Source organism: Podarcis gaigeae (assembly GCF_964106915.1).
Source record: "Podarcis gaigeae genome assembly, chromosome: 9".
Classification (NCBI taxonomy): domain Eukaryota; kingdom Metazoa; phylum Chordata; class Lepidosauria; order Squamata; family Lacertidae; genus Podarcis; species Podarcis gaigeae.
The window spans coordinates 52,213,846-52,241,078 of NC_139685.1; the positions used below are offsets into that span (position 1 = coordinate 52,213,846).

Consider the following 27,233-nt stretch of genomic DNA (forward strand, 5'->3'; position numbering starts at 1 on the left):
TGCTTGTAGAGGTGAGAAAAGCTGCGCTTCTTAAAATCACCTCAGCACACATCCATAAAAAAACACAGGACCTTCCTTTGCATCTGGTAATTCCTTTATTCTCACTATGTGGGGTGTGTGTGTGTTAGAGCTACATAACAGCAAAGACCAATTTTGTTTTTTCTTACACTTATATTCCACATTTCCACCAAGGAGCTCAAGGTGGTGTTTGATGTTCTCCAACTCTCCATATTATCCTCACAAAACCTATGAGGCAGATTAGCCTAAAAGCTGACGACTGGCCCATGGCAACCTAGGGAGCTCCATGGCTGAGTGGGGATTTGAACCCTGGTCTCCCAGGCCCTAGTCTCACAACTAGTGTACCACACTGTTGGTGCCACTAGTGCATCCCATCCAAGATCAGGAGGGCAGGATTCACTTATTGGCCCTTACCTACCAGTTGAAGGCTAGAACCCCAAACAATATAATCCAGTCCTTCTAGCAATTGGCATTATTGCAGAGTGGCTGACTGAGGGGGACAGAGCCTTGGGGTTTTCCTAGTGGTGTCTGGATCTATTGACCATCTCCTCCCTTTCCTTAATTTTATTTAAACTGCCTACTGGGCAACTGAGGCAGTGCAAAGTGCAGAACTGGTGAAAACTCAGCTACCCACCATCTTAATTATTCCAGAGGCATCTATACATGTAAATGAACCACACTGGTATTTCTGCTTAAAATAAAAAGGTGCGTAAAACCACACTGGTATTTCTGCTTAAAATAAAAGCTGCTTAAAGTAAAAGGGGCAGTTGAGGCTTGCACCCCAGAGAGGTCACTTGGGTGCTGCTAATGCAACAAAAAGAACACAGGGGGCAGCAGTTGGTCCCTGCAGCCACAGCAGGTGCTGTGATTCTCCAGCACATTAACTTCACCTCCGGCAGCACACTCCATTGTCTATCAAGACAGACAGGTGCCAGTAATAGCCACAAATTAACATATGTAAATTCATATTTGCATATTTATGTGCTGGTTCAGTGCCCCAAGTCCTTGTGAGCACCTAGAAAGGCCCCTGCTTCTAGCCCCATCTAACATATAGCTTGCTAAGTGAGGGTTATCCGGATGTGTAAGTTTAATCACTGATTGATTTCTTGCAATGAAATTAGTTTATTTGTGTTTTTTTGGTATTACATTTTAGTGCAGTTATCTGGGGAGCTGAAGCAAGAAAATAGCATTCAGCATTATTCATATGAAGGGAAATGCCAGAAACAACAACTGTAAGAGATTAGCCTTCCCAGGCCCATTGGAGGATCGATTAGGCACCTCTTCAGCCATTTTACACTTTCTTTGTTTTCATCTTGGAAAATGCACGTTCTAGCATGGAAAACTGTGTGTTGAAGGTATGTTTATTTTCTGAAGAAGAAGGGGGGAAAACCCTGCTGGAAATACTTAATTCCTTTATCTGTTCAAAGTTGGAGCTAATAGTACCGTTTTCTCAGGAGAGGAGGGGGGCTTCAAAATGTGGGTTTTAAAAAAATATTAATCGAGTTGTCCAAGTGTTCAGTTTGATTAATTTCCCATCAGTGGGAGTCCAGAATGTGTAATTCACATGGCATCTGTAGTGTCAGAATTTCTTACAAAGCGTCCAAATTATAGACCAAAGGGAGATGCTTCTACCAAAAATGATAAAACAAGGGTCATTAAAATACTTTGTGATTAAGATTGACAAAAGAGACCCTGAAGCGGGGAACGGATAGGTATGAAAATTGTTCTTGTCTCTTGTTTCAAAATCAAAATGAAAAACAAGCAGTGCCTGTGGGTGATGAAAGAGGGTCCAAGCAGCATTTTATGTCATAGGACTTAATTCTGCAGTCCTTCTAAAACAACATTCATGTTACTAGAGTTACATGCCCTCTGCATTCAGCAGCTCCATTATTCTTATATCTTGTCCTTTTCCTAAATTGGTAAGAACTCCAGAATGTCCTCCTGCAACAGATCTGGTTGCTAATGCTGTTTCCATTGCTGTTAGTAGGAAAGTAGTTCACTAGTTGAGCTGTGCTAAATATATATATGTCAGTCCTTTCATATTCACACAGGCAGTTTTTTCTTATACAGTGGTACCTTGGGTTAAGTACTTAATTCGTTCCAGAGGTCCGTTCTTAACCTGAAACTGTTCTTAACCTGAAGCACCACTTTAGCTAATGGGGCCTCCTGCTGCTACTGTGCCGCCGGAGCACAATTTCTGTTCACATCCTGAAGCAAAGTTCTTAACCTGAAGCACTATTTCTGGGTTAGCGGAGTCTGTAACCTGAAGCATATGTAACCTGAAGCGTATGTAACCCAAGGTACCACTGTATGTGCTCTTACTAAAAAGCAAAGGTAGCTGTTTTTACCCTTAAGAAAAAGTTACTAAAATGTGGGCTCTCTCCAGTTCTTACTTTTCCAATCTTAAATTCAGTTATCCAGGTTTATGCAGCAATTTGAGATTTTTTTAAAAAACAACAACAAGAACACGAAAATGTTTCAGTGTTTTAGTGCAGATTTATCCTAATGAACATATTTTTGTCTGAAGTTTTGACTGATGTACACATTTTTACTGGAAGGGTCACCAAAGGCTAGAAACCGTGTGGGTCTAAGTCATACTTTACAGTTGACTGTCCTTTGTTTGAAGGAGCTGTCCAAATGTCATCTGTTTGAAGGTCCTTGAACTGGAAGGGCTGTCCAGTGGAAGTCTGGTTTAAAGAATGTTAACAAGGAAGAGCATCAGGGGCTCTGAAGATGCCCATCAAACATTAGCACCTGGGCAGTAGTATGAGCAGGCACACAAGTCACCTGGCCGCAGACTTCCCCATTATGGTGAGATGGTAAATGTTTTCTATTTCTGTTTAAAGTACAGTAAGCACGCAACTTAACACACATTTAATTTGTGGGCATTCAGCTTTACATGCTTGGCATTTTAAAAAACAATTAAAAGGGGAGAGACATCCAGAAAAAAGACTTTGGCAGCACCACCTGCCATTGCACCCTATGTGTTTTGACCAGGCATCCCTAAACTTGGCCCTCCAGAGGTTTTTGGGACTACAATTCCCATCATCCCTGACCACTGGTCCTGTTAGCCAGGGATGATGGGAGTTGTAGTCCCAAAACATCTGGAGGGCCAAGTTTGGGGGTGCCTAGTTTGACTATACACAATTTGGGCTTTAGGCATGATCCCTGGAATGTAACCCCCACATCAGTTGAGGGCTTACTGTATAGTGATTAGAAAAACCCTTACTATTTGTGGACATTCATACACTCATAATTTCAGCCCTGTGGTCTGGGGACAACAGATAGATAACAAAAGTTGATCCAGTGAGCCCTTATCGGTGGCAAAGAGATTTATATTGCAAGGCTGGACAGAAAAACACCATCCACTACTCATCAGTCTGAAGATCTTTCTTACATTTGAATGCATGGTTCCCCACCCCACTCTAAATCAAAGTTTTAAAAGTGGTCCACAGTTGAAAAAAATTTACTTTCTTCAATATATTATTGTGGGCCACTAATAATACTCTTATCATTTATTTGTTTATTTGTTTGTTATAATGAATAGATCAAACATTGCAACCTTCTAGAATCACATACATGTTAACCGCCCCATAAAAAATGGGGCATTCCATTTCTCCACCCCCAGAGCACAAGAGCCATTTTGGGCGCATTTGGGGGTCATGATTTAATGTGGCATTACAAAACACATATTTTGGTGTGCCATGCCTGAAAAAGCGCTTTATCTGGGTCCGCAATCTCATGCAGGTCACATGACTCGCATGGGAGTGCAGACCCGAAAGATGGTGTTCTATGATTTGAGCTGCCTTACATTGGAGGGTATGGAATCAGTCCAGTGAGAAAGACTGTCTATAGAATGCTGCCTTCCACTTCTGCAGCCTCATGCGGCTTAGACTATTGGTAACCACAGAATCTGTGGCTACTGTGACTCTGCAAGGATTTATTTCCATTACATGCAGACAGGAAAAGATTATCCATTTGGACCCAAGTTTAATGTGCTACAGAGGTTATATTCCTCTTCTATAAAGCCTTCGTCTGCTGTGCCTGAGACATTTTAAACACTTTTAGTATATTCTTATAAAGTTGGTTAATGGCTCCGTGAGACAAGTGTGAAGTAATACAGGATGAAGTAATGCTAAATGTGGTCTAACGAGTAACAGAAGAAATCAGATGTGGTGCTCTTAATCCAAACGTCTTCTTTTTGAGTGCTGTTGCCAAAATGAAATTGTGATAGAGAAGTCCCGACGACAAATTCTAACAAACACATAGTAGGGAATATTCAAAAAAGTAAAAGACTATCATCATTCTAAACTTTGTTTTCTCTGAATGTTCTCCATAGCTCATTATTTTAGTAACAACTTTTTTGGGGGGGTGCTGTTTTACGATGTTCCTATGAAAAGTGCCACTTACAGTGAATTGAGTGCTATTTTTCTAGAAAAAGACGTGCCAGATCTCACCTATCTTGCTCTCTTAGAATGGCAATGGTGCCATAACCCACTTGATAGGTGCTGGAAATGAGTTCTGGCGAGTTCTGGCTGAAACAGAGCCCTGAGTGAATGTATAATATAAATTAAGGATGAGATGAAATATTGCTCATGATACCTGAAGCAAATGAAAGAGGGCTTCTGAGGCCCATTTCTCTGCTCAAATTATCAGCCTCTTAGAGCTGTTTTTCATTAAAATAAATAAATCCAGAGACTGTTCCACATGTCTAATGGATAACACACAATTTGGCCCTTGGTATCAGAATGAAGATGCTATGCAGAAATCTGAAGCTGTCTTCTTAAATTCCTGTCAATGCATCGCATGCAAAAGAATCAGAGATTTAAGACAAAACCTAGCCAGCCCTTGCTGTCTTGAACATCCTTGCCAACGGTCAGACAATTTGACCCTAGACCAATTGCCAAGGGCTATCTTTGAGACCATTTTGCTTCTCCATTTAGAATGAATAAATCTTGTTGCCATTTTTTATCACCACGTTGCTAGCGACATTGCGAGTTCACATCCAAATGAAGCACAAAAACCAACACAATGATTTCCTAAATAGGGCAAGAGCATTGCCATAGCATCAGACCAGCTGTGCCTATGAATACACAGAACTTTTGTTTTCTCTGGGCTTTGCCAACCCCACATGGATACCCGAACATACCATAATTGGGTTACTGGCAATGTGGTGTGCGTGGGTGGGTGGGTGCATGATGCACTCTTGGAAAAACTAAACTATTTTTTAAATGGTATGACCTGAGCTGAGAATGAGCGACTGCAGAGTTCATTAGCATTAGTATTACAGAAAGGTTGTTCAGATACTGCAAATGAGACATTGGCAACAGTGTTCTTGGTTGTTGCTGTTGTTGTTTTTAACTTACTGCATTTCCCCCAGAAAAGGTAAATCTGGTTTAAACAGGGGAAAATATGGGCTGTTACTTTGAGGCCAGAGTGAGCTGGTTTATTTCGTGAAAAAGATGCAAGCACAAGGAGCATCAGTTCCACAATACAGTGGTACCTCGAGTTAAGTACCTAATTCGTTCCAGAGGTCTGTACTTAACCTGAAACTGTTCTTAACCTGAAGCACCACTTTAGCTAATGGGGCCTCCTGTTGCTGCCGCGCCGCCGGAGCACGATTTCTGTTCGCATCCTGAAGCAAAGTTCTTAACCTGAAGCACTATTTCTGGGTTAGTGGAGTCTGTAACCTGAAGCGTATGTAATCCAAGGTACCACTGTAAACTTAAACTCCCACTTGGAAGCACCTTGAGATGAATGTTTTTATTCTTTGAAGATAGAAATCTTAGGGGTTTGGAGTCAAATCTCCCAACTTCAGTCTGTGCATTGTATGGCTTGAAACTCTCTTCAGTAGATGATGCTATGAATGACTGTCAGCTGTGGGCCCATTCTGATATTACCTGGGTGGTACTGGAGCTGTTGCGCTGGACTAGGATGCATGGAATGAGTCTGTGGCACACTTTCTTCCCTTGCCAACTTCACCCCAGATTCAGGAGTCACAAAGTTTGGTTGGAGAAGAAAGAAGACCCATTAAAATAAATGCACTTAAGTGACTTAAATCCATTGATTCCGATGGCTCTACTATGTGTATGACTAATGTTGGATATCACCTAGTACCTGGAATTACATCCTAAGCCATTGCAATTCAGGGCTGAAACCTTAGTGTTTTACAGGAATCAAAACAGGCATATTTTTACCATGGAAGCTGTCCAGGAGGCAATTTAGAGTTGTTCACTGCTAGGAGCTAGCAGAGTTTTCTCCAAATAATTGCTTTCAGTATATATAAAAAAGTAGTAACAACCAGTCATAAAAGATGCAGGGCCAAGTCCTGTGTTCTTCAACCCAGTTCTTCCTCAGCATACATCTGTCTTAAAAACCAACAGGAACTATGCAATTGGTTTTAACAAGTACATCATAATACCCTAAGGGGACAATGTTTTCCATGGGATGAACTCATTCTGCTCTCTTGGAAATAATGAGATACTGACCATATTATAGAACTGACACTAGGCAGGCCAACAGCTGGAGTAACAGAAGGGAGTGCACATCAATTTGTCTTGCTCACAAGAATAAGTCTGCAGTATCTACCTATTAATGTTAGCATGGACCTATGAACATTTATGGCTGAAAAAGTCACCACATGATGATTTTTCCTCCCACTTTCCTGCGGTGATACTTCTTTTGAACTTGCCACCAGGATTCCTATTTAAATATCATCTGAAGCAGGTTAGGCTTTTTGCTCAGTTTTCAGAGGAGCAAGTGAGATGATGAAATCAGTATCTCCCAACACAGCAACGTGGCTATCATATGGCCCTAAATGTATGCTTTTGCCAGCCTACGCTATGAATGTGGGGGTGATAGGAGTTAAAAAGTGCAGGTCACGATACTGATGCTTGGGGGAATCCACTTTCTACATCTCTTCATTCAGAGAACTGTCCATTTATTCGTACTCTCTGCTTTGTGCTATTTAAAACTGATTCCTGATTCACAAGAGGGCATCTCTTATTGCACAACTGCTCAGTGGCCATAGAGGTTGGCTAAGAATTGGCATGGATTAAAGGCACATAAGAAGACTGGAAGAAGGGCATCATAAAAAGACTGCTGCTGAGAATGATACTCTAAACACCTGCAAATTTGGGGTTGTTGCCAGGTGTGTTTAATCTGCGTGATGTATTATCTAACAATTCTCTGGCATTTTTATAATCTCATATGGTACAGCACAGCTTGTTGGGAGTCTGCTCATCATACTTGTGTCTTGGTTTCTAATATTCACACTACAAATCAGAAACAATATGAAGAGCAAGTATTTTAAGAAGTTTAACAGGAAATCCCAGAATGGCCACTTACCCTGATCCTGAGTGAGCAGCAGTTGTAGCTCCTCATGGCTACCTGCCATACTCCAGGAAGTGAAATCCTTTTTTCTTGGCTGGTCATTAGATCATTCCCCAGCTAGCCACAGTGGATGGAAGGGTAGCTTACCAAAAGCCATAAATTCAAACTGCCCAACCAGGGGCAAGCTGCTAGGTGGAGCCAGGGTGGCAGACCGTGGTGCAGAAGTCTTCACTCTGGTCTGCTGCCTGCACATCAAAACCAGCTGCACTAGTTGAACACAACACAGCTGGGCGAAAAGTAACCCTCCCATTATGTTATGCATGCATGTTTATTGTGAACAAGAAAGGGATATAATCCTCACAAAGTTAAAAAGCAAATGATGCCTTAGGAAACTAGTGAATCAGAGCCAGTGAGGGTGTAGTGGTTAGAGTGTCAGACTACCTGGAAGACCAGGGTTCCAATCCCTACTCAGCCATGAAGCTCGCTGGGTGACCTTGGGCCAGTCACTGCCACTTAGTCTAACCTACTTCACAGAGTTGTTGTGGGAGTTAAATTAGAATAGAGACCTTGTGCTCCGTAGAGTAAAGGGTGGGGTATAAATGCAAATCCTCATCATCATCACAAATGATGGAAGCATCAGAGAGTAATTTGACAATAACCAAAACATCTAACCAGTTCAAAGGAACCGTGAAAAATGGATTGACATACATCAGGAACATACCAGAAATAAAACAGCCTTTGGCCCTTGTTCCTGTGTTGCCAGGGTGGTAGCACTGAGGTTTCCATGAACTGCTTCCCATGCTACTCTGGCAATGTATGCAATAGATATAAGGATGGATGGTGTGTTTACTTCCCATGCCAGTGCCGTCAGCCTCCAGTACAGCTTTGGAAGAGGAGATTATAGGTCAGGAAAAGGTCACAGCAGAAACAGTTCAACATCCCCCTGCTATCCCAATCAATAGATGTTCATGGCCACCTTAAAGTTGTTGTTGTTTTTTAAAATCCTTATAGAGCTGATCACAATTTCCTGATGAAAATCCTCACCCCAGCTCTCATAAAGCATGCTCACCCAGAGCATATGTAGTTTGGCCAATGTGAACCTCCCCAAATATAGAAAAGAAAGGAAAAGTGAAAAACCTAAGGCCACCCTTCAGATAAATGGATTCTGAAACTACAACCCCAAATACAAACACCAGAGATAGAGTGGAATGCATAGCAAAAAGCATGCCCAGTTATGTCCCATATATCTCTCTGATTTTGCTTTGCAAGCTCTTTATTTAAAGTGATTTTTTCCAGTATACTATATTTCTTTCCAGATGACTACTCCCAAGATGTTGGCAGTTATACTTTCAACATTAGTGTCTGTTGCTCCTCCAATCTCAAACAGTTTAAACAAAACAGAGCAAAAGTATCCAAGGTTTTTGGAAATTATTAAGCTTAGCAGATATTTAACTAGGATGTTTCTTACAATAAACACAGTATCCCACCCAAGTGCATGTGAATCAATAGCAAGGACAAGCCATAGGCACAATCCTTTTCCATTTCCCCACTGAAATGGAAAGGTGATGTACACAAGTACATTTACTTTCCTTTTTACTTCAATGGGATTCCCAATGTATTGTGCCTAAGACTGCCTGAATGGCAAGCTGATCTAAGAAAGTAACATGCAGGGTGGGGACTATTATGGTAGAGCAAAAATGGGAAGCCCATCACTCTCTGCATATTGTTGGACCAAAATTCCCATCAACCCAGCAAGCATGACTAATGGTCATGGATGATGGGTATTGTAGTCCAACAACACCTGGAAGACACCAGGTACTTTTAAAATAATTTACCAGCAAGCGTACTTTAGCAGGCATTCACAGAATAATAATGAGTGCTAGTGAGATGCTTTCTGGGAACAGAGTCTAATGATTCTGAAGGAAGCCTTAGTCTCTCATTCAGGATGTACCAATCATTTCAGATCAGTCAGACACCTCAATATTTTGACTTTCTTTCACTACATACATAAAATCCATCACACAGAGATACAATTTCAGATTTTCTGTGTGGGTGGGGAAGAGATGCAATGTCCAAATGCATTACAAATTAAAATTCTGGGGAAACCCATGTACTTTCAGGAGATGAGTTGTGATTATTTTCTTTATATCTCATAGTAACAATAACCAGTTCAAGCAGTTATGCACTCAGTTTTAAAACAACAACAAAGTATCAGTTTCCTTACTTAACAAAACCACCTCTGTCTCATCTGGGTTAAATCTCACTTTATTAGACCGCATCCAGCCATCGCAGACTTCAGACACTAGTTCAGGGTCTCTAATGCATCCCTGGAGTTGGATGGAAAGGAGCTGAAGAGTTCAGTATCGCAAGCATACTGGAGAATTGTAATCCAAATCTCTGAACAAACACCCTCAGCAGTTTCATGTAAATGTTAAACGGCATGGAAAACAAGATAAAACCCTGTGGGAACTCACAAGCTAATAGTCATGGAACTGAATTGTAGCCCTCCAACACCACTAACAAAGCCAGCTGGGTAATGCTTTCCCTGTCTAGCCTCAGAACTAGTTGTCCACCAGGCTGGTCAAGACAATGCCATCCCTGAAGCCAGGTTCAAAGATACTTTATTAAGGATCAAGAAAATCAGTATCATCCAGCTGTATCTGGAGCTGATTACTGCCATATGCTTAACAACCACTTTGCCCAAAAATTGTATGTTAGACACAGGTCAGTAATTCTCCAGGAGGTAAAGAAGACTTCTTTGAGAGAATTCCTTACCAAGCTTCCTTCAGAAAGTTTGCATCTCGGTTTTCTCTGCAGAAGCATTCATAATCTCCTCTACCCATCCAGCTATTCTGTCTCTGATTACTTCAATAAACCAGAATGACCAAGAGTCAAGAACACAGGTGGTCACCTCCACACCTCCAGGGATCTTTTCAACAAGCTAAAGATGAAAGATAATCATAGGAAGAAGATGGACAGAAGAGACCACATACCGCCAGATGGTGGGGAGTAATGGTTGTGGTCCACCGTGGCCACAGCAGGTTGAGACATCCTCCTGGCTTTGGTGTGGCTGGGGGAGGATGTTGCTTCCTCCTCCAATGGCTGAACTGATTGCTGGGGCTCACCTGTAGTTGCAGCCCATCATGGGTGAGCTATGGGGCATCTTTGGGTTCAGTCTCTGGGTGTAAAAACCAGCCACACCCAGGCCTTGGCCTCAGCCAGTGTTGGATTCCTCCCACAAACACACTCTCTTTATGTTTGTGGGCTGTCCAAGGGTAGTGGGCAGGACTTTGCCAAACCAACCAGCAATTGGTTGATTGATGCACACCCAATGCCTAAAGCACTGTTTTGTGGGTGTGACAGCCACCATTTCCCCTCCATAATTCTCTTGAGCAATGCTGATTCTGGAACATTGTGGAGAATGCAAAAGGTTGGCCATGTTGCCAGCAAACCTATTCCCCACCTTAGGAAGGAAAAAAAGAAGTTGTGCTGTTGCAGCTATTACTGCTAATGGTAAGCCCCAACTCTGAGAAACCAACCCTCTATGGAAATTCATTGGGATGGCCCATTCTGTTTCTCTGCCTACAAATATGTGAAGAATTTCAATACACCATTTGTGCATGGGTCTAGTTTGTTTGGGTTGGTCATGAGATTTCTTCCTCTGTCAGTTTTATCCCGACTGTTTTATCACCACCAGAAAACACAGAAGCACTTACAAGTGTGAGAGGTTGTTTAAGAGTAACTGTGTCAGCTGCCTGGGTCTGGAACATTTCCCCATTCCTGAGATTAACCGGGGTTTTGAGGGAAGCGCAAGTCATGGCAACAGGAAACTCCACCAAAGCCACCTGGGATCTAGTTGGATCTATCTAGCTAAGGTTGTTACTGTACTAGAAGATAACATAGTCTGAGGTGGGGAATTGGATCCAGCTGGTGGCATGGGCCCAGAACTGGCCTGCCCTCAATGACCCACTTTTGACAAGTTATATAACGTCAGGGGACAAAACATTAAAGGAAGAACTGAACATACATGCTAAGTGTGCTCCCAATCTTTCCTTTGCAGTCCCAGCTTTAATTTAAGTCAGGGCTGCAAAGGAAGCTTCTTTTTTTGCAGTTGCAGCTTGAATTCAATTTGCAGCTGCAAAGGTTCCTGCTAGAATTGGGACTTGCATACAGAACTGAATGCATGTCTTTCTTCCACCTTGAAAAGGAGATCTAGAGTGGACCCAATTCCCGCCGGGCTTGCATTCAACACTGAATTTAAACATAAGATGACCCTCAGGCCAATGGCTTGTCTAGTCCAGCATCCTGTTCTCACACAAGTTGCCTCTGAGAAGCCAACAAGCTTCAGCACAAGAAGCACCCTCCCCTACCTTAGTTCCCAGAAACTGGGATTCAGAAGCATTGTTGACTCTAGCTATGGAGGTAGAGCATAGCCATTGTGGCTAGTAACCATCAATAGCCGTCTCCTCCCCAAATTTGCCTAAGCCTCTTTTAAAGCCACAGTTTAACAATTCAACTATGCACCTAACCCATGAACTATTATCTGTTACTTGCGTGTAGGGCATTGCCATAGTTAGTCCAGATGGGCTGTGCTGCTCCAGCACCCCTTCTTCCTCCAACGTATACATGTTGTACATGTTTGTTTGCAATGAATCCCGAAGGCACGAGCTGCTGCTCAGTACAGAGGTAAGTCGCGTGATTTGGAATTTCCTGGGTGTCCCAATTGCATGGCGTGCTTAATTTGCATTGCATGAATAATGTGTGGCTAGGATGCTTATCTTTCGTCATATGCAACAGTAGCATACGTTGTGGGATTGAAATCCTGATTCTGTGCCTTTATTCTGCACTCCTCATGAAGACAACTGGCTCTTCGGAAGATGCATCACAAATCTTACTGTACAATTTTGTCAACAGAGTGCATTAGCATGACGTAAATATATTATCATGGGTGGGAATCAAATGCAGAACATTTTACATTGAGGGTCTAAGGAAGCCACGGGGCAACGGCAGATGCTTGCTGCAATATCTTAGCTCAGCTGGATGTGTAACCGTAAACACTGTGTGCTTATTTGCTGCTCTCTGTAGTTTTACACGCCTGGGCATCTAAAAGCTTGCCTCACCCCCTTGATCAGCAGAGCTGTAAAAATAAAAAATGAATGCAGGATTTCATTTGAGAAGGAGCAGAATTCTCCCCAGCACAGCTAAGACCGGTATCTGGAACATTTACTCCACCTTGGCTGTTGCTGCTTTACAGAGGAGTTCATATTACCATGTTGCCTTAAAACAGTTTGAGATTTTCCTCCTTGGAGAAAGAGCTGCCTTCCAGTAATCTGGGGTCTGTTTTATTAAAATCCTATCTGAACTCTGTGCAGCTATGGTCCTCAAATGAGTCATACAATAACAATTCCCAGTTTGTAGCCAGTTCTCCAGAGAGGCAGAAGAAAAACGAAGCTGTTTCCTTTTAAGGGAATCAGATCTGTTTGCTGTGATAAACTTCTCTCCAGTCCTATTTGAAGACATTCTCCATAGCCCAAGAACTGATAGTTACAAAACCACCAACCTCCTTTTATTTGGAAGATGAACACGCATTAAGAGCAGAGGGCTTTGTTGAACATGCTACGCTACCATGTACATCTATGCAATGACTGATACGAGAGTGCTACTTATTATATAGCATTATGGAAATCAGGACATAACCTGGAAAGTTTCTTTTAGCCACTCTTGAAAACTTTAAAAAGTGAATAACGTTCCAAGTTCACACAAGCACATGATGTTGTCTGCAGCACAAGAGTCCTGTTCATGCATTACTCGTGTGTAGGGCCTAATTATGTGGACCATGGAGTGAGGCTCCACTTCTAGCTTTTCCCCAATATCATGGCTTCGTCATTCAGCAACAAGCGCTATCCCAGCTTTCCTGGCATCAGCATGTAGCATAGCAAGGCAAATGCCAGGAACCAGAAGCTTGATAGTGTCCATCTCTGTTGATTCCAGCTTACTTGGTTTTTAAAGACTTTTAAAAAAAATAGCATCCTGAAGAGAAGCTTCTGACAAGGCAGCAGCCATCATCTGCCTTACCTACATCTCAGCTGGTATCAGGCACAGAGTCCTCAAATGATGAATCAGACACCCCACAGCTCCAGGGCCCTCTGAATGTTGAGGATTCCCTTGAGGGGTAAGGTTGCCAGACCTTCAGGGGTGACGTGGAGTCTCCAGATGGCAAGTAGAGGATTGAGAGTATTCTTCTCATGAGTAAGGGGCCTACTTGTGAGCAATGTTCACTGTTCAGTGCCAACAGCTGTAATTTTGGAGGCCAGAGTATATAAGGTGTCCAGACCCTTCAAGTGTCCCTATTTTCCAGGGACTGTCCCAGATTTACAGAAGCCGTCCCGATTTCTGATTTGATCCCAGAATGTCCTGCTTTTTCTTAGAATGTCCCTATTTTTATTGGAGAATTATTGGAGGGTATGGGAGTCTAGTTTTGTTACCTTGCTACGTTGCAACCTACTAGAATCTCTGTGACATTGACCTTGAACTGTTGCCTGATTTTGTCTTTGAATCATAGACTGATTCTTTCTGCTTGACCCTTGATTTCTTTGGGCTGTGATCACCTTGGTGAGTACTTAGGTAAGTACTCCTGCAACTGGGACTCTTGCTTCTGAGGGCATCTCGCAGAGTGTGGCATCATCATGGTTTCCCATAAAGTCTCTGAGTCCCAAATGAGGGACCAAGGGAATTCTGGTGAAACTAATATGACGGTGGCTTCAGCTTCCTCACACCAGTGCTTCTCTTTGGCATGCAGGCCATTGTCCATCCCTGCTGTTGCTCACTACTGCTGCCAACCCTACTGTCCCTTGCAAACTTGCAGGGAACTCAATAGGATGGTGTAGCCCGGGGCATCCTCATACCTGGCACCACTGCTGGCACATAACTGCTTTGTTTAAAACAGAATCTCCCTGGAGCTGTATAAATATTTGTGGCTCCCCCTCCCCCATGTGACACGACTGGTGGAAAATTAATAATAATAATAATTTATTATTTGTACCCCGCCCATCTGGCTGGGTTTCCCCAGCCACTCTGGGTGGCTTCCAACAAAGATGAAAAATACACTAAAATGTCACATATTAAAAACTTCCCTGAACAGGGCTGCCTTCAGATGTCTTCTGAATGTCAGGTAGTTGTTTATCGCTTTGACATCTGATGGGAGGGCGTTCCACAGGGCGGGCGCCACTACCGAGAAGGCCCTCTGCCTGGTTCCTTGTAACTTGGCCTCTCGCAGTGAGGGAACCGCCAGAAGGCCCTCGGAGCTGGGCCTCAGTGTCCAGACAGAACAATGGGGGAGGAGACACTCCTTCAGATATACTGGACCGAGGCCGTTTAGGGCTTTAAAGGTCAGCACCAGCACTTTGAATTGTGCTCGGAAACGTACTGGGAGTCAATGTAGGTCTTTCAAGACCGGTGTTATATGGTCTCGGCGGCCGCTCCCAGTCACCAGTCTAGCTGCTGCATTCTGGATTAGTTGTAGTTTCCAGGTCACCTTCAAAGGTAGAGCGCATTGCAGTAGTCCAAGTGGGAGATAATCAGAGCATGCACCACTCTGGCGAGACAGTCTGCAGGCAGATAGGGTCTCAGCCTACGTACCAGATGGAGCTGGTAAACAGCTGCCCTGGATACAGATTTGACCTGTGCCTCCATGGACAGCTGTGAGTCCAAAATGACTCCCAGGCTGCGCACCTGGTCCTTCAGGGGCACAGGTACCCCATTCAGGACCAGGGAATCCTCCACACCTGCCCGCCTCCTGTCTCCCAAAAACAGTACTTCTGTCTTGTCAGGATTCAACCTCAATCTGTTAGCCGCCATCCATCCTCCAACTGCCTCCAGACACTCACACAGGACCTTCACCGCCCTCGCTGGTTCTGATTTGAAAGAGAGGTAGAGCTGGGTATCATCCGCATACTGATGAACACCCAGCCCATCATGTCCTGTGGAACAGCTTCTCCTTTTGAGAAGCTGTTCCACAGGACATGATCCTGTTGTATCTTTGTCTCCAACTTAGACATACCCTGACAGGATAAGGGCATGTCTAAGTCGGAGACAAAGACAATTGCTTGAGTTCACTTCTAGTTGTTACAAGGAGGTGGACAACTACTATGGAACTTCCTTCTCTCCTTGGCCTGGTTCCATTAAAAATAATGAACCTGCCTTCACACCCAGGAAAGTCAGTGTCCCACTGCTGGAAACCAGGACACTGCACTGCAGAGCCACAAAATGAACAGTGATTGCTTCCTTCAACACTAAATTTAATATTTATTATATTGGAATGTTGCTTTTTTTTAGAGTTACAATTATTAAATATGTAAAATGATTTGAAACAGCCTAAGGTACTTAGTTTTTTATTTTTATTTTTAGCTACTTTTCTGCTTTGGCCAATATCTAAATTCTTGCACACCAACCTGCAGCATGCTGATTAATTAGTCAACGTTGCTTAATCACCCTGCAAACAACAAAAAATAGATAAAAAGGTTGTCTGAAAGCAATTTTGCTGAGTGAAGAGTGCATCTCTCTCTCCATCGGTGTGTTATTGCATGCCATCATCATTACTTGCATCTCAAGTTAACTCTGGTGAAGGTAGTCCTGAATATTTCCTTTGTGTGTATCCTTCTATATGCCAGATCATCAAGATTAAGAATGAACAAAACAAGCTGAAAGCTTGATTCATTTTCAGAACTGCTAAAACACAGTCCTCTACAAGGCGTTTCACTGACAGAGATTAAGGAAATAGCAGCTATAAAAACAAAAAATAAAATCCCTTGTAGTATTTCCCTTTAGATCTGAGCTCCACAGGGCACACCAACCCCCAGGAGGAGGTCAAATACATCAGAACGGAATTGAACAGGAAATGGATTTGGCTACATCTTCTCCCTGTCATATACACAGGGCTACCCCACAATATACTTGGTGAAAAAGAAAAATAATCCAGAGAAAAAGGCCGACATTGACACAAGGTATTTGTCTTGGGAATAATGTCTGACACTGGCTAGTCAGATTTACAGATAGGTAGCCATGTTGGTCTGCCATAGTCGAAACAAAACAATTCCTTCCAGTAGCACCTTAAAGACCAACTAAGTTAGTTCTTGGTATGAGCTTTCGTGTGCATGCACACTTCTTCAGATACACAGTACTGGAAGGATTTTTTTTTTGTTTTGGCTAGTCAGAGTTAGTTTTTCAAAAACAAAAAAGTTTGCTTTTTATTTAATACAACAAAATAGGAATAACTATGAAGAGAATTAAAAGGAAAAGAGGAGAACTGGTATCAAACTTCACTGAAGCAGGTAAATCAAACAGGTCTGTGGTCATTGGATATGAATATGGGAATCATTGGTTCAAATCCTGCTAATTCATGACAATTACTGGTACAATGTGGCTTAAGAACAAGTCACATAAGCCCCTTTGGGATGTACTGGAGGGACGACTATGCTTTCAATGAATGCATGTAGGCCATGATGGAGGAATTGTTTGGCGGGATCTGTGCCCTATGCAGCATGCATCTCTTCACAACTCTGCAATAGGCCTATATATAAATGGCCCTCTCCTTGTAAACCAGGTTTCCTAATCCCACTAATATGTGCATGGGCAAATTTAGGGGTGGGGGAGAAATTAGAGTCAGTTTGCATTTAAAGGCAAACCTACCTAGTTTGCACTTTCTGAAGCAATATGTACAGCTATCTTTTGACACACACATTCATCTGAATTTTGCAGTGGGATTTTTTCAGCCAAGTAATGTGTACAAAATACATAAACTAATGTAAAGTGAGCATATCAATGCATATGTTTCTGAAAGTAGTGTAGAAAAATCCATTCAATTCAGTAAAATATGTTTTGCATGCAAAAGTGTGTGTGTTTGGAGAAAATCTCATTAAAATACTGACAAATTTTCATGAGGACTTAGTTTTTTAATACATCAGTAGCTGATGTGGAAATATGGAGAACTGAAGTTAATATGGGCGAAAGGAGAAACTGAGATTGACAGATTCGCTCACCCCTAGGCACATTGCGAATGCACTTTAAAAACTAGTGATAAAGCTGGTCTAAAAAATAATAATAATGTGCAGTGCAGATCATGGGAGACAGATCTTGTCAATCCATCCCTATATATTGTCAGTCTCCAACTCCAAATATCTGAAGGAGCCTAACTCACGCTACATGCAGACTTCAGTTTAAGGCTGCAACCCTGTGCATGTTACCTGTGAATAAGTCCCATTGCACCCAAAGGGACTTACAGTTTTTCTGTGTAGCTTTGCACTATAATACCTACTTTCTAGGAAGACTGGAGGTGCTAGTCCTGAGGAGAGAGTTGGTGGCAAAGGATTTCTAACACACAATTCTCAATACCTTACCAAACTATCTACCCCAGAATCAACTTATTTGGTGGGCACCATGGCAGTTAAATTGACATAAATCTAGGTGTGAGGAGATCCTACACAAAGTTTTCTTTAGTGGGGTTCATCCTCCACCCATGGGTCCACGCAGGCTTAATATGGTGGCACTGGTGGGCTAGGAAAGTTCAAAATCCATGTGTTCAAATCCCTAAGCCACAATTTTGGGCATTATTTCTTTGCAGGGCAGTCCTAAGCACATTTACTCAGAGCTTTGTATTACTTAGTTCAATGGGACTTGCACCCTAGAACTTCAAATTGCAGCCTTAGTTTAGATTTCTTTACAGATGTGTTTGTTTTTCCTTCCCTTTTAACACAGCCACAGCATTATCAGATATATTAAACTGTGGACATTCATCTAGTACATTACAATCTTGCACCATATTTATGCAGGGCCAGGGTGAGTACCTGGGATTCTTTGCCATGACCCATTGCTGAAGTTTGTCCTGGCCCTTCTATACATTTCCCCCGCTAGTCCAGGCTTCCTCAACCTCAGCCCACCAGATGTTTTTGGCCTACAACTCCTATGATCCCTAGCTAGCAGGACCAGTGGTCAGGGATGATGGGAACTGTAGTCTCAAAACATCTGGAGGGCCGAGGTTAAGGAAGCCTGGAACTGGTTAAGGAAGTTCAACACACTGGAACATTTCTGAATAAGTCATAAATTTATGAGAGCAATGTCAATAGAACCAGGCAATGAACAATAGGCAACAAACATATTTAAAGCCATAAAGTAGTATCCTAAAGTCAAACACTCCAATCGGTACTAGGCAGCTGGATTAAGCTTTCATTTTAATGTCTCACAGTGCCCGAACATGGGGTTGTACTGAGGCTACCATGGGAATTTAAAGTGGTAGCTAGACCCATATTTTAGAATCCAAATAGAACTTAGAGCATATGAACAAGTCATAAAACATTTCAACACACACTGGAACATTTCTGAATAAGTCATAAATTTATGAGAGCAATGTCAATAGAACCAGGCAATGAACAATAGGCAACAAACATATTTAAAGCCATAAAGTAGTATCCTAAAGTTAAAATGTATTTATCAGTCAAAGTTACGTTTCATTTTATTAATGATTTTCGCAAAAACTGGTCTGATGACAGCAACCATTAGCCTTGCTGTTGTGTTCAAAGTATCAAATTTCTAAGTAGGAATCTAACATATGGTGTCACTTTTTGTCTCCAGATTACCAGTCATGTATGCTTTCATAAATGGCCTCAACTGTTGTGGCATTATCTTCATTAATCTAATTCTGAGGAACAGTCCATTCCAACACTCTCAGCTGTAAAAACTACAAAAGTCAGCTCAGCTTTCTCCAGGAAACAGACTTTAAAGGACTGGATAGCCTTTAAACAGATGTCAGAAGTAATTACCATTGTAAATGAAAATAAAGTTAAGATGTGTGCCGTTTCCTGTTCCTTTTATTATTTTGACCTGAAACTTACCTTTCCCTTATAGAGCTGCATAGAATCATTAATAAAATATTTGTGTTCAACAAGGGAATTCTTTTCCAAAAGTTTATGTGCCGCCAATTTATAATAATCAATCTTCTATATCTCTGTTCTTATAAACCTTCTGCTTCTTTATGTGTAGTTGTCTGAGACTCAGGGCTGCTAATTCTAGTGTTACTCTGCTTGATGGCATACAAGGAAATGGATGGAAAATGGCTGGTTTATGATTCTTGTAACCTAAGAACTGTCAGGTGTTCCAACCAGTTAGGTGACCTTCCCAAATGGACACTCCACCAGTCTCTCACTAAAGCCAATGGCAAAATCCCCACGGGTCTGAACGGCACTGTTCCAAATTGTGCTGACTCTTGCTCCTGTCCTGAGGTAGCTATCCTGGAGTTTGCTATCAGGGCTGTAGATTCCAGCTAGTGTACATGAATAAACAAGCTCCATGGTTGTCCTGTTTCCCATGATCACATACACCAATCAGATAGGCACTAGCTCAGCAACAACCAGCGTGATCAAGGAGTCACTCTCCTAATGATGGAGTCACTGTGGAGTCACTCTCCTAATGATGGTATTGCTGCAGTTTACCAGGATGGGCCTAAGGCATGGCTGGCAGTGACAAGGTCATGGCTGCATGGGTATACTTATCTTATTGGAACCCCAAAACTATTGGTATGGTCCATTAGCATTTTATTCAGTACACAAAACATGTGACCATTGCTCAAGAAGGATCACGTAAATGTTCTGCATTTATAAGAAATTGTGTCCTTTTTAGTATTTCAGCCCCCATACTTTGGAACTCCCTATTGACATCAGACAGGTGCTTTCACTATCTCTTTTTGGTGCCGTCTAGAAACATCTTTGTCCATCCAAACATGTTGAATGCTGGCATGTGTTTTAATCTGGTTTTTAGCTTGTCATTTGTTTCATTCATTCATTCATCATCCAACCCATCTGGCTGAGATGCCCCAGCCACTTTTAAATAGTTGGGTTTTTTTTACTGATTTTTATTATTATTACTCTTTTTGTAAACTGGGTTTGAGGTTTCATTACAATCAAGCAGTAAATAAACAAACAAATGATATGTGAAATGAAGGGGATTTATTGTGATATTACTTCAAAACTATTGGTTAAAGTTTAAAAATCGCTACAGGTTTATTTCTTATTTTATTAATCCCCCTTTTTTATCTTGCTCTTCATAGGACCATGCACCCATCTATCCAATTTTATTCTTCCTTCAACAAACCCGTAAGCTAGGGAATGCTTTTTTTGCTACCTTCTACTATAATTTATAGGACATATTATGCCCAAAGTCTCAATAGATATGTGTATGCCTAGGACTGGGATTTGGCAATTGTGTTTGTGTAGTTTTCAACTTCAACAAAGACTTCACCTAGAAGTCCCAAATTCAGCTGAATTCTGCCACAATTTCCATCTACAGAAGAGTCCTCTGTCTCTGATCATACGACCTAACCGAGCAACAATGGCGAAAGCCAAGTGTTTGATCTGATTTAAGCAGTCGGCTGATGTTTTATTTTTAGTGTCACCTAGTGGTACCAACTGTATGTTTTTGTTAATTGTGTTCAAGAGGGCTTTTTTCTAGGCCAGCTATGCAAATCAAAATCTGATGAAAACAGCAAGTGAGGGGCAAACAAGAGATGCATGCAATATGTCTTTGTTCTCAGTTACTATTTCAATGCCTTGTTTGTTCAAATAAAGGACAAGGATTAGTGTCTCCCCCAAACCTCAAACTAATTATTGCACTGTGCCCGGTTCTTTCTAAAGATTTCACCATGTCACTTCTCATTAGATTATTTTATAATGCACCCAAGTTGGTTTTAACAATGGCCACAATAGAGGAAGGTCTGTTACGCTTTCCCCACTGAAGAGTAATGTAGGTCTGAATTTCAAACCACTCTTTTAGCCAAAATTGTTCCCATGAGACACTGAAAACCGCAAGAGCCACTCAGCAGCCAATCCATCCAAGTTCTTTTCCTATTGTTAATATTATTTACAGCAGCCTTCCCTGGCCGGATACTCTTCAGATAGTTTGGACTACAGCTCCCAGAATCTCCAGCTATTGGCCACAGTAGCTGGAGCTGATGGGAGTTGGGAGTCCAAAGCATCTGAAGGGCACCAGATTAGGTAATGCTGTTTGACCATTAAAAACTGAAACTGCAAGCAAACATTCATTCAATCACAAGTATTACTACTTCAGTACTCAGTCTGCTTGAGTATTCCATCCTTAAATTCCATCTGTAATGCTAACAGGGAAGTTATTCCAGGAGTTATTAAATGTGGATTTGAGATATCCAACCCTCAGTTAAGGGTGTACACTTGGTTGGATTAAAACATTATGTTGATCCATGGTTCTATTTATTTATACCCCACTATTTTCCCTGAAAGGAACTCACCCTTCCTACAAGTAGCTGGGGAGAGAATTTAAAGAGCCTTTGCTTTCACATCTAGCAGTTAACAGCATCATCTGATTAACACCAACTTTACCTTTGGACAAATAAAATAACTGGCTAATTTCAAGCAAGTTTTCGTCAAACAGTAGTTTCCAAAGCTGGCTTGCTGAAACTATAGTTAGTGCTAACCACAGTTCTCAGTTCAGACTACACAGTTAACTAAAAGTGGAAACACAACATTCCAAACTCTCTTGGCTACATGGGAAGGGATGAAGGGAAGGTGGAGCTCTCATGCCCAGGAGAAGGCTTGGTTTCTTTATGTTGCCCTAAACCATGTGACTTCCAAATGTGGTCTTTATATTGTAGTGTAGGGGTGGCTAAACATTATACTGTGGGTTCCATGGCCAATGGTCAAGGATGAGAGGAACAGTAGTCTAACAACATTTGGAAGGCCATCGGTTCACTAGCCTTGTTGTAGTGAAACCAGAACTAACTACAGAAGGAATTGACCTATATTGCAACTTACAGTATATTTTCACAAGTCTTCACATTCAAAACCTTAATCACAAGGCATATAATCCATCCCCAAAAGATGAATGAATGAAGAATCAGTCCATCAGGATGGACACAATAGAATAGAACTCTGCTGGGCACTTTGCCGACCAACATTCCCAAGCATGTGGTCTCGTGAATCATGGAGATGAATCATGACCCAGGTGTTTTCAGAAGTTACTTTACTCTTGCTTATATATAAGATACAGACTTCAAATTACAGCTTGTTCATTGCATTTGTTCTTATGTAATAGCAAGCTAAAATGTACACTCGTATACTGATCTAGTGCCATCTTTTTACTACTGTCCTAGAAGACAGCTAAATTATTATTATTTTCTTGCCTGGGACTTGATTTCCCTCCTAGTTTCATTAGCCATGAAATTATTCTTGCCTTCCAGATTATTTCCATATGCTTTTAAAAACCGGGCCAATTAAATTTGGCAGCTAGCCTTTGAAGCAAGTGTTACAAAAGTGAATGTCATGCAGAAAAAAGAACCCAGCAAATGTAATGACGAACATGAATCATTTCAGTTACCCAAATTTGGACTGTAAATCTTCAATCCTGGTTCAGAATAATAGACTGGCCTAACCAGAAAGGTTTATTCCAATCTAGTCCATGCACATTAAACTAGAATGAATGGATTTAATCCACATTTACCCCATTGATTTAGTGACCTCAGCTGGCCCAAATATTGTGGAGTCTGAATACTTTGGATTTACTCCATTATGGACTGGGATGTTTGAATGCAAAGATCTCTCAAGGTGGTAGTAGGACAATATTCATTTAGAAAGGCCAGTAGTTGCTTCCATCTTGACACTATGACTCAGTTTGGACAGTTCTCATAACAAGCCTGAGAGGAACATTAGGGTGTGAGAGGATGCCTGGTCAAAGGTCACTCAGTGAGCTTCATGGCTATTTCAACTCTAGTCCTGTTCCTAACTAGGTATATTTACTACACATATTGAATAGATTTGGCCCTATTAAGACTCTATCTTTGATTGCTATGTGCACCTTTTAAAAAGTTTATATATTCTTTATTTTATTTCTTCATATTTGTATCCAAACAGACATGTGTTTGGATACAAATATGTTTCCATTGGCTGCCGCACAGTTAACTAGCATTGCATTAGCATGATTGCTTATTTGGTACAATGCCCAAAAGAAAGATGAGTTTACACGAGAAGAAGAAAAACTGCTCATTGTTAAGGGTAACACAAAGATTAGATAATGGCTGTCAAAAAACAACAACCCTCAATATGATATGCACAACTGTGATAGGAACACTATTGTTCATATAAAACTGCTCTTTCATTTATTTATCTTTTATTCTTACATGGCTTGGAATTTCTTCAAATAAACATTTTAACACCTTCAGAGTAGGTACAACCCAGAGGAATATTATTTAGACCTGTGAGTTAGAACTTTCCTACACTCTTGCCTCCTTTCCGTATATACTACCGCCAGAGTGGAAGCCACTTTCCCATGATTTAACCTCATCACAGGAGGGCACTTGTGTATATTCTAGCCACAGAGCTGGGTTGAATCATGTGGGTCTTCCCCATGTGATCAGTTTAATGGTCTATCAGGTTCTGACCATTATCCATGATGGCTGGGAGGGGATCAACATTTGAAAGGCCACAGCTTCCCAAACCCTGGTCTAAATCAAATGCTTGGGTCCTTAGCCCAGTGTGCATATATCCAGGAGGACAGAAGAGGGGAGAGAAAAACAGATTGAAGCACTTCAAGAAGTTTTCAGTGCCGGGCATGCCTGGGACCCTATAATTCCATACAACAGCCTAGATGTTAGAACAGGATACTTAGAAGGTTTGCTGAGTCACTAGTTCTCTTGGGAAATCTCAATATCAGAACATACTGGAAGTTTGGCAGTCTTCCCTCTCCCTCATAGGCAAATAGTATGCTGGGAAAGATTAGAACCCAAGAGAGTCCCATGGCTATCATGGATATTTGTGTGTGAGAGGGTTGCTTCAAACAAGCCCCCTTTTCCCAAGCTTGCTACTTTTTAAACAAGAAATTAAAAGCATTTCATCTCATTTGTTTTATATTACAGCCTATGGCTCAGGCCAAAAGTGTTTAGATCAGTCTACAAAAAGAGGACAGCAAAGTGAAGCACTGAACTGGAGTGGAGCTGGGAATCACTTGAGGAGATTCTAATATTCTATCACGGGCCTATCAAAATGCTATTCTCCCTTTTTTCTTGCTTTTATTTCTTTGTTTGCATGCAGCCAAAAATGACAAAGGGTTGGATCCAGAGTTGCGCTTTTGGTGGAGTTATCTTTTAGTGGAGGCTCTTTTTGTGTATGTCAATTTCTTCTTCCCTCCGTACCCCTCTGGAAAAGTTTTCCAGAGGGCTGGGAGGTGCTCTAGAGCAGGTCTGGGACTCTGTAGAGGGAAGGGTAGATTGCCATTTATTTACTGTATTTATAACAAACTTTTAAATCTAAAGAACTCAAGGTGGAATACATGGTTCTGACCCACCACATTTGATCCCCACAACAATCCTGTGAAGTACCGTAGGTTAGGATAAGATGAGAAGCAGTGACTGGCCCAAGGTTACCCAGTGAGCTTCATGGGCAAGTGGGGAGTTGAAGAGTTCCTAGTCCAAAGCCTTAACCACCATACTACACTGGCTCACATTAGCAAGAAGCACCTCCCTACTCCCTTCTTCCAGTGAGTAGCCTCTGCTAGATCTCAGTGCCTTCAGATCAGCAGCCATTTTGGACTAGAGTGGATGGACCTATCAATTTACTGTTCTCTCTTTTTTTTTCATTTTCCCAATCTAACATTTTTAAAAAATCTTATTTAAATTCTTCAGCATTTTAGTGTGGATTTCTCCTAGTAAATACACTTGTATGTGGCTTTTAACAAATATGCAGTTTTGCAAGCAATTTTCCATAATGCTTTGCATTTCTGCATGTTATTTTCACTAATATGTGCATTTTTGTACATTTTCTTGGTTGGAGATTGCCAAATTGGGGAGATTGTAACTTTCGAGTGATGGTTGTATTTCAGTTCGCTTAGTGTTCCAGAAAGTGCAGATTTGCTAAATTCACCTGTGAATGTGAAATGCATCTTATTTCTCCATCAACACTAGTTTGAGCCCAATCCAATATTGAATGCACCTTGAAGACTAAGACGTTTATTATTGTCTAAGCTTTAGTGTGGTATAGTTTATTTCACTCAACTGTTGATTCCACAGGTTTCAATGAAATGATACCACCAAGTACAATTGCTGAGTAGCCTCCCATTCATTTCAGAGTGTTTTCTCCAAATATACTTTTGAAACACTTTTTCATGCAATAGGTACATGATTCTATGGAATTCACTGCCACAATTTGTGGTCATCTAAGACATTAGCTTAGATTACTATTTAATTTTTTTATCTTTTGGGATTTGGTGTACATATGAAGAATCGTCCTTGAAAAGACTATGAGGTGTGCTCACTAAGAAACACGTCCATGTAAAGAAGCAGTATTGCCTCCAAAATCCAGAAAGCAAAGGGAAAGAACAGAGAGTGGCTACCTTGTGAGTTCCCACAAGGCTGCTATCAGAAAATAAATGCTGGTCTAAACGGATAATGGTTTGATCCAGAATGGCAATTGTTACATCCCTAGTGATAGGAATAATAGAACACAAAATTACCAGTTATGCTTGATTTGGATAAAATTGAATGTATGCAACTGCCTACCTCATAATGAAGTCCCAAGGATGCAATATCTTTGTTTCTTATCCCTCAGATCTGATTATCCCGTTGCATAGACTCTTGTTTCACTTTTAGACTGTGGTCCCCCACCACAATCTATTTTTTTTAAATAGTTTCTATTGCTTTCTCTCACGAAAGTTTCACTAGGTGGCAGGATTCTGCTATCTCTTGCAAAGCAGCAGCTACATTCAAGACATGGGAAGCTTTTCTCTCTCAAAAAGAAATCTACTAGTATGTTGCCAGAATGTTTAATAATCAAATATCATGATACATGCATATGATATTTGTACATATGAACTGCCTAGAACCACTGTTTAAGAAAAAAGCTAGTATCTTTTTTCATATAGAGTGAGGCAATGTTCTTTACAAACAGAGGATAACTTTTAAAACAGATTTGTAATCTTATACTTCCAAGTTATTTTGCTTAACTATTTGAAAAAACAAACTGGCCTAACAGGGCTGAACAAAGTTGTCTTGAGCATTGCATCCATTTTAAACAGGCATCATATTCTTAGTTACCTGTTTTGAAGAACTAGGAGACAATGAAAGTTCCTCATTCTCTTTTCCTTTCTTATTGAAACATGATCTTATGCATGTTTACTCAGAAGTAAATTTGATTGAATTAAATAATGTTTGATCTTAAGTGAATTATTGTAATATATTTGTCTCACTGAATTCACTCAACTTGCTCCAAAATTAGTTTAGATAGCATTGTCATTTCCTTCTAAGTAAATATGCATGGGATAGGGCTGCCTCAGCCTACCTATTTCTTCAAGTTAAGATGTTCTGATTTATAGTAAGTAATCCAAAATTAAACCTAAAACTTACTCTCTCAAGCATTATGGACATAGAAGTGTCGTATTCAATGGTAAACACAAGTTGCTCCCCAAACACAATAAAATGGCACCCTAATTAATTCTCAGATTCTTTTTCTAAAGAGTTCTAAAACATGATTCCCACCCCCCCATACAAAACTCCTGAAAATGCAGAAGATTTCAGAGTAACTTCTCACATGATCCATAATGCAGATCACAAATCTCCTACAAATTATTAAATATACATCAGGACATAAGCAGCATCTCATAAAAGCAATTCAGGCTGGAAAATATTCAGCAACAGTTTCATCAACATGCTTTCCAAGATTCCTCGAAACGGTAAGCACATTTTCTCTCTCACAGCCATACATTCGTTCCTTTGCCAAGAAGACTAGAAGGAAAATGTCACAAATCTCTCATCAAAGGAGGGCTTGCTAGTTGAAGTCCCAGAGTCCTAACTGTACAGAGTTCTTTCAACACCATTCAGC

General features: G+C 41.2%; 1 protein-coding gene and 1 long non-coding RNA gene across 3 annotated transcripts in view; one reads left to right on the plus strand and one right to left on the minus strand.

Moving 5' to 3' along the window:
* The window catches only part of SYNPO2 (synaptopodin 2), a 95,983-nt gene that overhangs the window by 68,141 nt on the left and 609 nt on the right, over window positions 1-27,233 (minus strand). The gene's annotated exons all lie outside the window — the stretch shown is intronic.
* LOC310852963 lies at window positions 15,729-26,841 on the plus strand. The gene is made up of 3 exons (XR_014568488.1): window positions 15,729-16,387; window positions 16,559-18,402; window positions 18,531-26,841. It is a non-coding gene; the product is annotated as an uncharacterized lncRNA (long non-coding RNA).